Consider the following 17394-nt stretch of genomic DNA (forward strand, 5'->3'; position numbering starts at 1 on the left):
AAGAGTATGTAAAGGGCCCTCAAGATTTATGCTTTTATCCGATTCCTTTAATTCTGAGTCACAATTTTTAGACTTAGACTTAGACAGACTTTAATGATCCATGAGGAAAGTTACTTTGTCACCATAGCTTTGTTGCACATACAAAAGTAAACACTCTTAAAAAAAAAATGAAAAAAAAAAAAAAAACACGAGAAAAAATAGAATAAGATTAAAATGATTATCTAGCAAAATAAACACATTTACAGAATTAGCAAGTAGTTGGCAAAACAGTGCCCAAGGTGATGTGGTTGTTTGGCCAATTGCATAGCAACAGCGGCATGGATCATGCCATCGCATGGTGGTTTCCTTGTCCTTGTCACTGAGGGAGGGATGAAAACGCCAACGAAGTTTGTCAACCCATAGAGTCCTGAAGCAATTCACAGACGCACTGTGGTTGGTACCAACCAGGTCTCCAAAGCCCTTCTCATGATACACTCCTTCTGGGTCCCATCAAGCACACACAGTCCATCCAATCTGCCACCAAAGACCTCACGTTCCTCGTGAATACAGACAGCACCGCCGACCCGAACCTCCTTCTCCACGCCTCCCCCTTCAACTCCAGCCTGAACTGAGCCACCAACCTCAGGTGATTTCCTCCAGGAACTTCTTTTATTCGATCAATGCAAAACATAAAATTGTGAAAAAGTACTGTGCCATCTTTAAAGTTACATCTCCATGTATGCTTATGTTACACAGACACTAAAATATGTAAATAGCTACCATCTCATAGGAAGTGTGTGTAGCAAGGCAACAGCAGAAGCAAAGGAAAGTTCATTTTTCTCCTGCTCATTGAGCAGGTAATCATGCTGGGAGCTGTCAGTTCATACACAACAACTTCAGGTGTAGTCCTACTGGGAGTTGCTGCGATAAAGAACAAGCAGTGAAGCATGGATAGCACTTTAGGAGCGTGTGCATGACTGTTCACGCTTGGCTGCATGTTTACTCTGCATGGATTCTGTACATGATTACAGAGGCATTATTTCCTTCAGGCCTTGTTGAACAACCTGTGCTTCAATGAAATCAATGAAAGAGTATGTGTGTTTGTGCAGTATCTACTGTATATAATCTCATCTCATTTACACATTGTCATTAAAATCATCGTCTCTCATCTGCAGCAGTGAGGACAGCGCATTTCTAATTAATTAGGGATCACTATTCACAACATTAAATTATGTTGTGCTCACTGCTGGGGAATGGTTCCCACTCAGGTAGTAGTAAATTAAGTGTAAAACTTTTTGACTGATGATATAAGTTCTCAAACGACCTTCAGAGTGGATTTATGTTTTCTTTAACACGTACTCTGCGTGCGTTGGGCGGCTGTGACTCAGTAGGAACAGCAGGTTGTCCACAAACCAAAGTGTTAGCGATTTAAGAATGTGCCATATGTTGTCCTTGTCGGCCAACCTGAACCTCCTTCTCAGCTCCTCCACCACCAACTCCAGCCTGGCATCCACTGAGAAAACCTTAAAAACGGTTGCATCATGGAGCTACTACCAACATGCAGCCACTCTTTCAGGTGCAATATTCAAAAAAAAATTGGTAGAAAAGCATGAAAAGGTTATAAAGCAAGACCAATTCAATTTTAGAATTAATATAGCGTCAGCAGCTGGTTTCACATGGAGCCAAATATTCTGATTAGAATCAGTTTAGAATCCCAAACTGAATAAAAATGCCCAAAATAAACACATCATTCGAAATAAACAGGCCCAAACCGAATGAAATTTAATTTGGTTTCACAGGGGAATCACAGGAATATTCCTTTTTCCAAACTGATCGAAAGTCATGTAAAGGGTGAATTGGAACAAAGTTATGCTCCGTTCTGTTTGCGCATGCTTTGTCTTGACATACATGCACAGTGACGTTTCCTCGGGTGAAAATAGTGGCATCAGTACAGAGCACACAAAACTGGACTGTGGCGAAGGCTTGATTTTAACCCTTTAAAGCCTGAACGTACCGCTGGTGATACATTAAAGCACGCGGTATTTGAATTACTAGAGCTCACAGTGGTTTGCGCTATTAACAAAATTCAAAGTATGGCTGAACACTGGGAAGTTGCGCTTTTGCCTGGAAGACCTTTGTGACATCTCAAAGAAATAACTAGCTTTGTTTTTACCAACGAATGGTGGTGGGTGACCTCCAAATAACTCTCTCTTCCTGGTTCTCCCTGGTCTTGTGTCGCTCCCCAACTTGCAGCCAAAAGCAGCAATGCATCATCATTACCGTAATGGCAGCTTTTTTCCCCCAGAAAGCACAACTTCGCAGTGTTCAGCAATACTTTGAATTACTGCAACTCTCCGACAGACAAAATTCAAATACCACAAGCTTTTGACGAGTGACAATGATTTACAAAAATTTAAATGTTTCAGGTATGTGTAAACAACCTAAAGTGACCTGTTGTGACCAACGTACACTTTGGGCTATGAGCAAGCTTTACTCATGAAAGAAGTGTAGGCATTCCAGAACAAGTGGTTAGAGAAACACCTTTTATTATCCAGTCAAGGGGGGTGTACAGGGTCCCCAACAAGTAAGAGCCTCTTCCCCTTCAATGTTCTTGTCACAATAAACAGGAAAAGAAGAGCAATGAGAAATTATTATTATTTTTTTTACCTCTGGGTGGATATGCAGGCAAAATATTTATCATATTGTTTTCTTTTTTTTTTGTGCTTCTTCAAAGATACTGAAAATGTATTTTACATAATATAACAAATTGTGGACTGTCGTAGCTAAAAAAGTACTATCAGCTGGCAGCAGATGAGACCTTTTGAAGAGGTCAGGCTGACGGAGCACATTTGCATCATGTGCACTTTCTGGCATTTTACAGCTGATGCTTCTGAAACTAAGACAACAACACAGTTTGCATATATTTGTAAAATGCACTCACATTCAGAAACAGACAGACAGAAAATATTGAGGCTTATACTTTCTGTTGCATTTGATGCATTTCAACGCAAGTCATTTTTAACCGTCTGTCATTTATGTCATGAAGTAGCTGCTGTTACTTGCAGTTCAGGGTCAACAGATGGTTCCAGTTTTATTTACATAGAATCATGTAGAGTCCAATGTAAATTTATCAGCTTATAATTCACTCTACTTTCAGATGTTATCTCACTAGATTCAATCACATTCAATAACAGTTTGATTGGAACATTTTGTTCAACAGAGGAAAACTGTCGAGAGGGATCCCTCATTTCATGTCCCCCATCAGGTTTCTTTTTTTTGCCTGATTATGTATTATTTATTTAAGTCATTGGACAAGATGTGTAGGTACAGGTTTGAGAAATATCTTACCAGTATCTGTCATCCACTAAAGCCTGGAGGACATAGGAAGGCCCTGCATCACAAAGTCTTTGTAGCCATCTGAAGGAGTGAGGATGGAGATGTGCGTCCCATCATTCAATCCCATGATTTGAGATGTGCTGCCTCAAATTGCCTGGTGATTGCTGAGGCTTCCTCTTCAGTTGGCATCCAGATGAGCTCTTTGATGGCTCCTTTTAACATGCCCTTACAAATCATGTCTGTAAACTTTTTAAATGTTTTTGTGAATGCCAAACTGGTTGGAGACAAGGCAGTACTTGCAACTACTAAGTTCATTAGACGAGGGGCCTCCATCTTGTGATGTGATGTTTTCATCGATCCGCACGTGTTACACATCTGTAAAATAGCTGTTCCAATTAAAAGTAGCGGTTCATGTAAAAATCAGATCGCAATAGATCACCTCACATGTAAACAGTTGACCTGAAACCTTCATTTGGAATGATTTCAATCAAAATAAGAACAAAATCTCCATGTAAACCCAGCAAGTAATAATACAAATTGTCTCAAGACACTTCTCACCTCAGCTGGTGTTTTCTAGTAATTGGAGGTGTATGATCTCAAGGTAAAAGAACTCAACATACTGTAGATGTCTAGTGTTTCTTTGGAAAGATCTGGCATTACTCTGTGCACCAACCTGAAGGCTTATGCAGTGACAGCTGTGAAGGAGAAGCTGGTCCAATTTATACCGTCCCCAGGTGTGCTGACCACTATTCAGAATGCAAATCATCCATTAGGTAAATGGACCTCAATAGCAACAGATGCAGGCAGCAAAACTGATGAATTGGTTACTCCCCTGGAGGACAAATGCATCAATTTCCATTTAATTTGAAAATTGAAACACATGTTAAGATCATCTCCCCAGGCAGAAAAAAAGAGTTGGCCAGAAAGCACAGAACTGCATGCGTTCTACAAAATATGTGTAGATGAGAAGAAACATTTGCTCTTCTGAGCTTTCCACTTAGGCATGATCCCAAACCACCCAGATGTGTTTACTTAAGTTAGGGATTTTAGGCAACACCCATTCTTCTTCTGTGCTTGTTACTATTATGACCCTGGACTAGTCTCTACAAGCAAACTGGATGAGTGATGATCCAGCTCAGACTTGTGATAAAAAATGCAGTTCTTCAAAGCCTGTGTTTGTCATTGAAGGTGAGCTGTCAGACTCACATCTAGCTGTTAGAAGCTGAGCCTGGGTGGCTGGCTGCACAGTGTCTCCTGTCCGATGGTTTTTTACTTTGACATCCTATCTTACTGCTGTCACAGTACAGCCTGACAAGAACAGTTCTCTGGGACCAGATTGTTAATGAGAATTAGTTCTTTGACTTTCAGTGAAACATTCTTCCTCCCTTGAGAATTTGATATTTGGACAGAAGACAACAAACATTTTGTCATACTATGATGAATTCTTGTTTTTATGTGAGTGTATGAGTGTGTATTCTACCAACATTAAATTATTCAGAATTTAAAGAGATACTCCATATAGTAAAGGTCAATTTATGTCTTGTACTTTCGCAATCAGTCTACCACGAAATCCACTGAGACACGTGAGCAATAAAATGTGGTCTTTGTTGAACAACCTGTGCTTCAATGAAATCAATGAAAGAGTATCTGTGTTTGTGCAGTATCTACTGTATATAATCTCATCTCATTTACACATTGTCATTGAAATCATCGTCTCTCATCTGCAGCAGTGAGGACAGCGCATATCTAATTAATTAGGGATCACTATCACTGGGTAATATCAGGAAGAATGTTATTTCCGCTATCTCACCATATAAGTAGTTGTTTTCTGCTTTGCAGCAGCTTGCTCACAGACTAGGATACATCACACCCTAATATTTCATACACCGGAAACCAGATAAAGCTAATTGCCTACACATAGAAACACACTGACACATGAGAGGCATGTGTATGGACGGAGTCTAGGTAGAACAAGGTCACTGTGCCCGCTTGAATGGGGGCTTTTGTTTTTTTCTACCCTTAAAGTGGATTGACTAAAGTCTCAGCGCTGAAACCAATACCTATTCTCTGTGGCCAAAATAAATAACCTAAACAGTGAGAAATTGTCATGTGATTTGTGCATAGATGGACTATCCTTTCTAAAAGGTATAAAGATCCTGGGAGGAAGGAGAGGAAGACATCCTCCTTCGACAGTTACAAAATAAGTTTTTATTTTATCACTGTTGAAATTAATTAAAAATGTACATTTTCCATTTTTCTAGCTTGGCCTCATGCGTAATGAATTTTAATTTTCAACGTAGATATGATAAATGACAATCAAATAGCCTTCACTTTAATCAGGTTTTTCATGCTTCACATCACATGAAGACATAATGACAAAAATACCTTACAGGGTAAATTTTATAAAGCCTGTAAACATGGCTGGAGGCACAGAAGTCAAGTGTTCTCTCATAATTACAATATGATAACAATTTGGACAAAAAAAATGGCCAAAATAAAAAAACATACTCGGCCTTTAAGTAACAACAAAAACAACAATATTGACTTATCCAAAAAAATTAAAAATAAAATACAAAACCTAAGAAATGACCCAATGAAACATAAGTGTGCAGAATGTTTTTGAATTTTATTTTTTTATCTTTATCCATTTAAAGCAGGGCTGGGCAATTATATTCTACGGGGGGCCACATGAAAAATCTGAACTGTGTTGGAGGGCCAAACCAAATGATAACTTGAACGTAATTCTGCTCAATATTAATTTTCTCCCATTGTAAAAAGCAGTAAATTATATATGTTGATAAGCTGCTACTGGTAATCAGAAACATAAGAATATTCTTTAAATATTTATTTAAATTTATGAGTTTTGCTGTAGGTTGAAGATGAAAATGAAACACAATCAATCTGTAGTTTTGGAAACTTTGTCCTCTTTGGAAAACGTCAATGGACCAAGGAGGGACCATGTAGCTACATGAATTATTTTCTGTATCTCAATAAAGCTCAATAAATGTTTAACCCTTTAAGACCTGGATGTCCATCTGCCCACAAAGAGAAGCTTGCTGTATTTGAATTACCGTAACTCGATGGACAATATTCAAGTTGCGCTTTCTAGAAAAAACACTGCCATTACGGTAATGATGACGCACCGCTGCTGTCGGCTGCAGGTCTGAGAGCAACGATCGCGGAGCCTCAGCAAGAGAGACTTGTTTGGAGGAATTTGTTGGTAAAAACAAAGTTAGTTATACCCTTGAGATGTCATAAATGTCTTCCAGGCAAAAGCACAACTAACCAGTGTTCAGTCACAATGAATATTGTCAATAGCGCAAACCACTGTGATTTACGGTAATTCAAAATCGGCCGCTTTGACGGATGCCAGCGATCCGTTCAGGCTTTTGAGGGTTAATAGATGGCAAGAAGCTGTTTCAATCTTACTTTTTGAAGAATTAACGAACTAACAGTGCCATGACGTAAATAATACACCATGGCTCAAAATAAAAGCAACACAGTCGTATTGTATGCACAGTATAAATACTTGTTCATTTGTGCTTATGACTGACATACCGCGGGCCAGACGGGAATGCCCAAAGGGCCGTATGTGGCCCGCGGGCCGTAAAATGCCCAGGTCTGATTTAAAGAGTTCGGGAGATAGGAGAAGAAGGCGTGAACCGTGTAATCTCCCTTGTCAGATACGCTGTCAACATTACTAAATTTAATTGGACAAGAACGCTATCTGTCACACATACTGCATCCTGATTGGTCCAACTGATATAAAGGACGGAATGCCAAGAGCACAGAAGCAAACACAGAAGATCGATATGAGAAAGAAAACAAACCAAAAAAAAAAAAAGAAAAAAGGGTACGTCAAGTCTCTACTAAATCTTATCTTATAACACTTGTATGCATATATTTGCGCCTGAAAGCTTTGGCAGATCCATAGGTTCGTACCAGCTGCTACACGCTAGCCCAGCTAACAACTTCTCTCAACTTCTGTTGGCTTTCTCTTAACTTTTGATTTCTCTTGCTCTAAAACGTATTTTTTAGCGATGTCTGTCAAGATGGCCGATTTACATTTCCTACCGTTTTCTCTTGTGTTCTTTCGTGGTCCTGCTCTGGGCTGAGGTGTGACGGTCTCTGGTGAGAACTCAGCTTGCACTGGAGGAACTGCAGAAGATTCAGATGTCTCAGTCTGCACTGAGAGAACTGGTGGTGGCGGCCGGCCTGTCCAAAGACATCACAAAGTTAGTGTTGGTGAATTTTTCACGATTATAAGGCTAAGTTGCAGTGCTGCTAAATTCTGCCTGTACATTGTTGCAGCCAATGGGAGGGCCAGTCTAACAAAACCAGGTATGTCTTAGATCAATGGTGACAAAATTATTCCCAGGAGGGGAGGGAGGGGCAAAATTGAATAAGGCGGGAGGGTCGTAGGCCAAAATGTTACCGTTGCAGTACATTAAGGTGAGACCTTACAGGTGAATAGGGTATAACTTTTAATTAATAGATATCACCATGAGACTTCTCCAATTGATTACTTACACAAATACAATATTTTGTATTACAAGTTTTCTGTGAGTTAATAAAAATGAGGAGTTCTCTTCTTAAATATAATATAATCTGCATATATTTCCAAGACAGAAATCTGAATAATGGCTAAAGCGAGGTTCAAAATTCTTGTTTCATTTTGTTAATGTGTTAGATTTTCTAGGTATTTTCAGAGGAAATTTTGGATATCAAGTTTTCGCACACCATAAATCACAAAATACAATCAGTGCATTTTTGCCATGATTTATGATGATATAAATTCCCTCTGTAAATAAGTGCACCTGAATACCTGAATGTCTTTAGGAATACATCTGGAAAGTTTGGTATAGTGCTACTGAAGTGGAAATTTCTGGCTCAGAGTTTGCAGAAAAAAATTATTTTGCGAAAACGGCCTTTTAAGTTTTATATTGCAAAATCATGTTTTTTTTGTTTGAAACCATTATGTACCAAAACCAAATCTACTCAAATCCTCCAATCCTACTGAAAAACAGCATATCTGGCCTGTCATATTTTTATTCCAACATTTAAAACATCCTGCAATTTTCAACTAAATAACAGAATTTAAAAGTGATTAAAATTGATAACTGATTACCGTCTTGTATGAGTTTTAACTGAACAGAACCACAAGACCCACCCAGCAAAAAGTAGTTGAAAAGACGTTGAAAAGACGTTGAAAAGACGTCACTCATGTGTGCCTAAACAATGTCTAAATTTGGTTGAAAAGTGAAAGGTAAAAAGCCGTCATTTTCAGGTCGTTTAAAAAAAAATAAAGAAGTCCCTGAATTATTATTCATCATGATATCATATATTTATAATTATTACAATATTATGAAATCAATGTTCACAAATTCAGGATTGAATATTTACTCAAGAATTAGACATAATTCACAAAAAAATGAAACATTTAATATTAATTTACATTAACATTGTAAAAAAAAAATACCAATACCTGACATTGAACAACAAATGCAAACACAGTAACATAATCAACAAATATTTTTAAATACTTAAGAACACTTGGTATGCAAAACTATGAACAGTGCACAAATGCAAAAATAATACTATAAAAACAAAGTTCGCCACTCTTTTTTTACCCATTTAATATTTAGTCAGGTAGCCTCCACCAACAGACTGCCCAGAAGTATGTTTTAAACGGTCGGCAACGGCATGGCATAGATACTTAGGTAGGCTGGTAGACAGACTGACTGAATAAGTGAAAGAGAGAAAAAGAGGGAGGGATAAAGACACAGAGCGGGAAGAGGGGGAGGCAGGAGGGAGATTAGAGGGAGATGGAAGAAGGGAGAGAGATGATGATAGGGAGAAAGGGAATGAGGGGGGAGGGGAGGGGGGCAAACAGGAATAGAATAAAACTTGGAGGAAGATGAAGATAAGAGGGAAATAAAGGATAAATGGAAACTGAGACAGGTGGATAAAAAGAGTGATAGAGAGCATTTCTTTTACCGTCAGATAATCTCAGCTTTTATAAAGAAAGTAATGATTGAAATTTGAATGTGAGGTTTGTATTTCGATTCTCAATACCTGTCCAGAACTTTGGTGGTGCAGTCCCTCACGTTTTTCCTCCGATCTTGCTTAACTGTGTGATCTATGTGAAAAGAGTTAATATTTTTTTTACTATATCACAATATTTGTATCAGATACTCGTAGTCTTGCATGCCACACTTTGCCAAACACTGAATTGTGCCAGCTAGAACAAGGGTGGGCAACCATTTTGGCCATGAGATGTGCTTTGTCTGCTAGGCTGGCAATGGTAGACCTGTACAGCCTCAAAAAACAAATACTTTCTCATAGCCTGACTAATTATAGCTGATGCAAGATAAAGATAGAGATAAACAGAAGATGATCTGAAATTAAAAGTCCCATGGCATGAAATTTTCACTTTATGAGACTTTATGAATAACATCAATTTAAGTTCCCCTAGCCTGTGCACAGTCCCCCAGTGAAAATGGCGATCGGTGTAAAGCAAGCCCTGAGTATCCTGACACAGAAACAGCATGTCCTAAGGAAAGCTTGTTGTGTGTCTGCCTCAAGGTGGCTGTAATTCTGCACCAAGGCTGAATTTCGGGAAAGAGACTTCAGATACAGTATTAGGGGACCACTAAGGCCTACACAATGTCATAGGACCTTTAATCAAATGAGTCTACTCTGAGGAACATTTATCTTTCTTCATCTTCGGCATTGTTGCCCACCTCTGAGATCAAAAGTGACTATTTTGGGATATATTTTACCAGAAGCCGTCTCCCTTCATGTTGTTCGAGTTCCACCTCCAGCTTTTCAACTTCCTCCACCTTCTCCATTCTTTGGACATGAAATGTCGAACCACTGGGTTCGGCACACCCAATTCGCTTCACCTCCTCTAAAATCTCCACCAGCTTTTTGAGACACACTGTGGTACTCTGGTATTCTAAAAAGGTAAGCAGACATTTGAAAAGAATTTTTTAGTTCTTTTTAGTGAGCACGTGAACGTTTTAGTGAGCACATCTAAAAAAGGATACTAGTACAGAAGACAAGTTAATTTACTTACTGGCCACGGGCACTGGAAAAACACTCTTTCCAGGCGAAGCTCTTGGTGTTTCTGAAACAAATATTTTGATTCAATAGCCACCACCACCTGCCTGTCTGGCTGTGATGTTACTACGGTGTATGAAAGACAGAAGTAAAGGGGGACAAAGGGTGAAAGACAGGAACCTGAGCTAGGTTAAGTTTGATGCCTTTTAACTTTAACTCTACGGAGTTCCCTACCCTTCCCTTCCTCAGCTTGGCCCGGCAGCGGCGATGATACGTTTCAATTCTAGTCAATGTTTATGCTTCCACTTGTAGCAGCTGAGCTGTGTTCCAAGCAAGTCATCACAGAGCAGAGCATGCAGGACGGGAAGTCGTGCGCAGAAACAAACTAAAACATCCGATTGAACAGACAAAAAATTAGACCAAAAATATAAATATAATGATTTTATAATATAAATATACCAAAAATATATATATATTTTTTACAGATTTGCAGGATTCATGTGGGTTGCATTTTCAGATCGGAAAATCCAGAATTCCAGAATGCCGTCGTATGATGATTTAGGTGAGTGTAAGTGCAGTCGGATTCTGTGAACACTGCAGTTGCATCCCTAAACGTCCAAGAACCACCCCATCCATGCTACCACTCATTATCCATGATGCCCACACGCAGTACTTCCACTGAACAAGAACTGTTCAATCTTACCATGACTGGATGTTGATGTCGTGGCTGTTGACTGGGGTAGTTGGTAGGCTCCCTTCTAGAGCTGGACTGTACTGTAACACAAACATAGCACATAAGTATTGAACAAAGAAAGAACAAAGTGCCATGAAATCAATTTCCATGACTTTTCCAGGCCTAGAAAAATATATTTTCAAATTCTATGACCTTTCCAGGTTTTATGTGACTGTGCAAACCATGTATTATTGCACTTTCACAGAAAAATAAATTGTGTCTTTTTTAAAAACTGGAAAGTCACAGCACAGTCAGCTACAGCTTGAAACTGTCAGTCCATCCAAAAATGGCTCCAAACACTGTTTTCTAGTAAGGTAATTATCTTTCTTACGTCTGCGAGATGATGAGCCCATTGATGACTGCCGATGAGAAGATGTGGAGCGCCCTGACTGCCAACTGGAGGAGTTGGAATGCTCCCTTCTATTGCTGGACTGCCCCGTAACACAAACGTTCTTCCTCTTCTTCTCCAAATCAGATAGTCTGCACACAACCCAATTTTCTACGACTATTTTTGGATTAAATTTGGACGAAATTGAACGGACCAAACACAACCCAACTTAAATTTTTCCATTTCATATTTCTAGACTAAATCAAAACTATGATGGACCGACCAGATTTAGCCCAACAGACCAGGTAACCACAGTAACACACACACACACACACACACACACACAGTCTGTCCTGCTAAACTCTGCTGATGCCTATTCACTTTTTTAGCTGTGCTCGGACTCTTGTTCTTAAATTTCGCAATGGCTTCAGCTTTTGAGATTCTCTTCACGTTCTCTCAATGAATTGGCAGTAACATATGTGGTCTGCAGCCACATTCTCTTCTGCTTTACAAACAGCAGACCTGGCCCACATCCTTCTCAACGATTCCTTCTCCATTGCCTCACTTAAGCCTGCAAAGTTTTTAGCACAGTCGTTGTGTCCCTCTTTTCAGCTGTCAAACGCCTGGGTTGTTATTTTTTTCTGTTGCTTTGCATTTTCTTTAAGGACACAAGCATGACAATAAAAGGATAGAACCTCGTTTTCCATCACCAGTCCTGTAAGGAGGTCAGTGCACACACCAATTCCATAGTGAGAGCTGAAGCTTCTTTTGTGCCAGGTGCCATCAAAAGATACACTTATGTCTAACACTGCATCTGCACCCTCCCTCAGCAATTCTCCATCTGGGTCCAAATCTGCATATGCCAGCCTGATCTGCTCCCTGGCCCTGTGCAGTGACTCTAGCCCTCTCTCACTTTCTGCCACTGAAATAGAAAAATGTAGAATGTGTCACCTCAGACTGATCTGAAATCTGAAAAGTCTTTCCAGGACATTTCATTTTAATATTATCCAATATCTATCCCACAGAAAAAGAAAGTCTGAAAGTTTGTACTGTAACACTATTACTCTGCAGGTCATTATGTCATCAATATTGCACACACGCCACACGCACAGAGCTGGAGCAACAGAGATTGCTTGTCACTTTTTTGTTGGTACGTTTTGATATATATATATATATATAAGTCCAGGGATCCCCAACACTTCCCCAATACTTGTTTTATTTAGTGCTGCATATCCCACTCTTTCTGTATTTGTCATTCTTCTCACACAGACTGAACTCCAGCATCAGGCTACTGCAGAAGCCTTGGTTTTTAGGATCTATTTCAACTTTAAGCCCAGTTCCAGCACACACCAGACAGATAAAATTTTCAGTAATTCATTTGAGCGTGAAACATGAGCGATGAGCCATTTCTGATCACCGCAATTGTGTCCACCTTTGTCGCCTTTGTCAGATGAGTCGGACTTCCCTCTTCTCTCCTTCATGTTTCATTTCCTTGCTAATTTTAAATTTTTCTTCTTACTGAAGACTTCATTTTTGCTTTTTCCAGCACTTTTGGAAAAAGTGCAAACGCAGACCAGCAAAACAGCCGGTCACGTCACGCTTTTGAACAAATCATATTGTCAGAAATGCTTCAGATGTGCCTTTATACTTATTATCCTTATTAGACCATATTTGGACCCAACAGGAGAAACAGAGCTTTAAAACGGCACCTCATATGCTGGGCTAGAGACAAGGCTCGCAGTGCTACGAACTGGTTTAAAAAATTTAGGACCAAACTAGAGGCGCATCACAGACAAAGTGTATAAAATAAACATCTAAATGTGCATTTTGACCTTTTTTTTTTAAATAGTTTTATAGAAGACATGTAAATGAAGCAAAATAGCAAAAAATCTAAAAATTGACCAATGGGTGAAAATACTGTGTTTTTGCCTACCATGTCTCATCTTAAGTTAAATATGGGTATAGCATGCATGTTCAAAATAAACACTATCGATAAACCAATTGATAATATTCATTATGCATGTGGCAGCGAACCAAACTATCTATTTTATTTGGTTCCTTATTTATTTATTTTTGTACGTACTTACCAATGTCAGTTTTGTACAGCCACAAGGAATTCTTCCTCTCTGACAGCAAACTTGGGTCAAACCCTGTCATCCTGTGGCACGCATGTCAAACTCAAGGCCAATTGTATTATATCTATCAGCAGTGGTGCAAAAAGTGGGTATGCACAATAGACCCCTTCACGGTTTGTAAACTGTAATTGAGGGGCAGGGCTTAACTGGATGCAACACATGTCAAACACTATAGCCTGTAAATTGCTGTTAGCATATTTCAACGGACTGTTTTGGCAAGAATGGACAAGGAAAACACGTTAGAAAATGCACTAATACACTCATTCTGCAAGGCCATGAGTGGCATTTTAAAAAGTTGACTCTGACTGATGGAACTATATTCACCGCCCATCACTCACCGGATGGGCGATGTGACCCAAGACGGACAGAGAGGACAAAGTCTGGTCTGTCTTTATCAAGTGAAGCTTTTCCAACAAAGATATTACAAGAAGTAAGTGGAACCACTGTGGAGAGTAATGTAGTAAATGCAATTAATGCTTGGACACCCCTACCGACCTTACCTAGCGGTTAGCATTAGCATTAGCATGTAACAAGAATCCCCTAAATAAGGATTAACTTCTTAATTTTAATTTCATTCACAATATGGTCTAACCCACAAGGTTTCCTGGAATGAAACTGATGATGCCTTATATATTAATCTGACCTGACAAGAAGTGTGCGGGTTGTTGATTGGCTTACTCCAATTTTTTCTTCTAGTCACCAAAGCTAAACCAAAGTTGTTTACAACTGGCAGTGGGCTGGTATGTAATCTGCCATTTATCCTGTTATACTCACAAACTGTCAGATAAGATCATCAGCTATGTGTTATATTATTAGATTCTACGTGTTTCCTTGATATATGCATCTATCTATGTATCTTGTTTCTCCTGTTATTCTTTTTTACTCTTTTTACTCTGTTTCTACCTGGCTGGCCTTCAGAAGATGGGTCCCTCCATATGAGCTGGGTTCTGCTCAAGGTTTCCTCCTGTTAAAAGGGAGTTTTTTCTTGCCACCTTCGCCCTCAGGCTTGCTCTGGAGGTTGCAGGTCGGTTTTTGTAAAGCGTCTTGAGACAATTTGTATTGTTATTGGCGCAATATGAAGGCGCTGCCTTCAAGAGGACGCTGAAGCGATGCGGGGAAAATTATTTGGAGCCTGCGTTTTCTTTATTCAGCAGCTGTCTGTGCATGTGTAAATGATGTGATTGATAACAGAGGCACCTCACTGATGATTTGTGGATGTTCTAACCTTTATAAACCCTTCAGAAATTAGCAGATCTTTGGCGATCCGTTAAAGTACCCATATTTGGAATTACCATAACTCACGGTAGTTTGCGATATTGGCAAAATTCAAAGTGTTGCTGAACACTGGGAAGTTGTGCTTTGGTCTGGAATACCTTCTTGACATTTCAAGGGTAAACTAACTTCATTTTTGCCAACAAATGCCTGGTTTTGCACCAAAGTCCAGGTTTGCTGTTTGGTGGTGGGGGACCTCCTGTATTAGATGCAGTTCTCTGCACTACCTGGTGCAACTTGTTCTGTTACCATTGCTGTGCTGTGCTGCGACTCCAAATGTTTCTTTAAATTATATGTTGTGTTTTTGAAGCTAGATAGGACTTTGTCTCCAACATACACTGTAGAGTGAACCTTAATATTGTTTTCTTTAGCTGACACAAAGTCAAAACAGTGGCCAGTTACAAAACACACATCTCTCTCCTCCCTCCATTGTTGTTTACATTTGTGTCCATGCGTGGTATTACACGTGAGTTGTCCTCATGCTGAAAATGTGACTTGTTGCATACGTGACATCACTCCCACAAGAAGAAGGCAAAATTTTCTCTTTTTACTCATGAAAATGGGAAAATTAGTAACGCACTGTGACTTGGATAAGTAACTTTAATCTGATTGCTGGTTTAGAAATACGCATTAGATTACATTTGACTGAAAAAAGTAGTCAGATTACCAGCATCACTGGCATTGACAGCTTTTTTTCCCCCAGAAAGCACAATTTGCCAGTGTTCAGCCACACTTTGAGTTTTGTCTGTTGGTGTGTGATGGTAATTCAAATACAGCAAGCTTTTTTTGTACACACACATAAGCTTATACACATGCATGTATAAGCACACGTATGTGTACACACATGTGTACAGTAGGCATATGCTTGTGGCTGTATGCCTACCGTACCTACCTGTATGCATGTTCAAACGCGTATGTATGTATTCGTGCATACATACACACGTGTACACATACGCGCATACACAATACAATACTGTAATTAAAATACAGCAAGCTTTCTTTTCTGTGAGCGGATGTTTAGGTCTTAAATGGTTAAACTATATGGTTAATCACAAAACAGTTAAAATACTTTAGTCTAAACTTCTATACTTGCAACTAATACTATAGTGCTGTTATGATGTATTCTGGGTCTTGGACAATTGTGACCCCGGTCCATCCATATTCCACATGTCCTTACCTTCAAAATTTGTTTTTGTTAAGCACATTGGCAAGATTATCATAAAACAAGGACACATTGTGATGGTTGAAGCTAGTGCTTGTTTGAGACTGGTAGCTTGAGGGTGTTGTATAGACAGTGTTGACTGTCTTTTCATGAATACCATAAACCCATCCCAGCCAACCAGAAAGCAGTCATTGCAGGTTTCAGGGTAGTAGCACTTGTAGAAGCCAGACAGCCAGTTGATAGGCCAATCGATGAACCTGGGAAAAAGATGGTAGACATAAATGGAGGTAGAAAGGTAGAGTTCAATTTATTCTGTTAATTTTTCATATCTTATTATTTCACTGTCTCATGGTCTTGTATCGTTCTCCCTACCAGCCCTCCCTCTAGGCCAGCACTCTGCTTTAATACCTGCCTCATGCTTGTATCATAAATAGTCTTGTAGATAAGAGGTATGGTACAGGTTGGTTTTATATGATATGGCCAATATTTACAGATGAAACCTATGTACAGGTGAAACCATACAGGTGAGTGAGCAAAATGTATACCATGACTGATTGTGGTACTATGAACATATAAGGATTTGTTCATTAAAAGTAAGTAGACTATAAACAGGAACTATAACGTAATTTATACTAGAGCATATGACAGATGATAAATTAGGCGATACAAAATACAGATAAAGTGAGCATTAACCCATTTTGACCTAATCTCACCTGGGAAAAAGGCATCGATGAAATACTTGAGGCACACAGGCACTGCCGGCATCCATATTCCATTGCACAGGGACGGCCAGGCTTCTCTGCACAGAATGTAGTACTTCCTTTTGGGAGAAAAGACCTTCTCATGTTTGTGCATGCCTGAGGATGGTCGGTAGTTTGATTTTAAGTGGGTGCGACAAAAACAAAAGATCGTAGGCCTTCGCGACGTCCGAACAGCGGGCAGAGTGGTGAGGGCGGTTGAGAGACAGTTAAATGGCAGAAGACGAGAGCGACGTTGTGGATATCTTGATAGCATTATCTTTTTCAAGGTGGCCTTTCACAGAAAAACTTGAAATAATGAAAAACAGAAGACCAACTCCAGAACTGGAATTAAAAGAAAAAGTTAAGAAAGTGGAAAGGCATTTCAAGACAAAAAATTATCAGCGATATCCATGGATGACCGGCTGTAAGAAAACAAACAGGCTGTACTGCTGGAGATGTTTACTTTTTACAACTGACGAGTCATCCACTTGGGTCAGCGGCGGATTTGTCAACCTTACAAATCTGACAAAGTCAGCCCATTGACATCAAGATTCTGTGGCACACCTGCAAGCGACGGTCTTTTTGAAAACTTCTGGGGACACAAGGGTTGATCTTCAACTAGATGAGCAGCACCGTAATCATACGCC

General features: G+C 39.5%; 1 long non-coding RNA gene across 1 annotated transcript; it reads left to right on the forward strand.

The window, feature by feature from the left end:
- The first annotated feature begins 6835 nt into the window (after positions 1-6835).
- LOC125024010 lies at positions 6836-12596 on the forward strand. The gene is made up of 4 exons (XR_007114692.1): positions 6836-7550; positions 11695-11743; positions 12104-12163; positions 12269-12596. It is a non-coding gene; the product is annotated as an uncharacterized LOC125024010 (long non-coding RNA).
- The last annotated feature ends 4798 nt before the right edge of the window (positions 12597-17394 follow it).

The sequence above is a fragment of the Mugil cephalus genome, chromosome 17, assembly GCF_022458985.1.
Source record: "Mugil cephalus isolate CIBA_MC_2020 chromosome 17, CIBA_Mcephalus_1.1, whole genome shotgun sequence".
Taxonomy (NCBI): domain Eukaryota; kingdom Metazoa; phylum Chordata; class Actinopteri; order Mugiliformes; family Mugilidae; genus Mugil; species Mugil cephalus.